The following is a 694-nucleotide window of genomic DNA, read 5'->3' as shown; positions in this document are numbered from 1 at the left end:
GGGGTTCCTCCTCCTTGTTTTTTGTGACTAAATGTAAAGAGTCAGATGACGGTGTGTTACAAAAGTAAATGCGTAAATAGATTTTCAGGGAACTGAGCAGAACATACAATTGCAGTTGGGCATCTAAGTCTGTTTATTCCTTGACTTGCCTATATCTATACCAACCATGAACTTGTTGCAATACAAGATATCACCCACAGAGATTCTTGCCTCTTGCAAAGGTCTACTTGGGGCCTTGTTACACGGTAATTTTAGGCAGCTTCTGTAGCTCTTAACCCTACATTAGCTGAATTTTAACACTTTTTAAGTGGTTTAAAGCACTCATTATTCATTCATTCCACCACTCCAGGGTAGGATTGCCTCTAGTCCGCTTAACTTTGCTCCTGTTCCATAAAGGTGTGGCCACTCTCCACAGCTATTCCACCCAAATTGAAGCCTTCCAATATTCCAGGATGCAGTGGCCCCTCCTGAGTCAGGGTGGGGATACCAGGGTGCAGCAGGCTTGGGCATGGCACCTCAGCTTTCTTGCTTCCATTGGGCAGATCCAGCACCACAGTACTGGAGCACCTGGTGGCCACAGTGCCTCCCAGACTGGCTCGCTGCTTCAAATGCCCAGCCAGACTTGGGCCGTAGTGTCTGTGGGGGATGGCAGGCTAGTACTCACCCCTCCTACTGGCCCACAGTTGAACCTGCA

Source organism: Gavialis gangeticus, unplaced genomic scaffold (genome assembly GCF_001723915.1).
Source record: "Gavialis gangeticus isolate Ggan-Ray unplaced genomic scaffold, GavGan_comp1, whole genome shotgun sequence".
Taxonomy (NCBI): domain Eukaryota; kingdom Metazoa; phylum Chordata; order Crocodylia; family Gavialidae; genus Gavialis; species Gavialis gangeticus.
Note: the sequence above shows the minus strand (reverse complement) of the source record.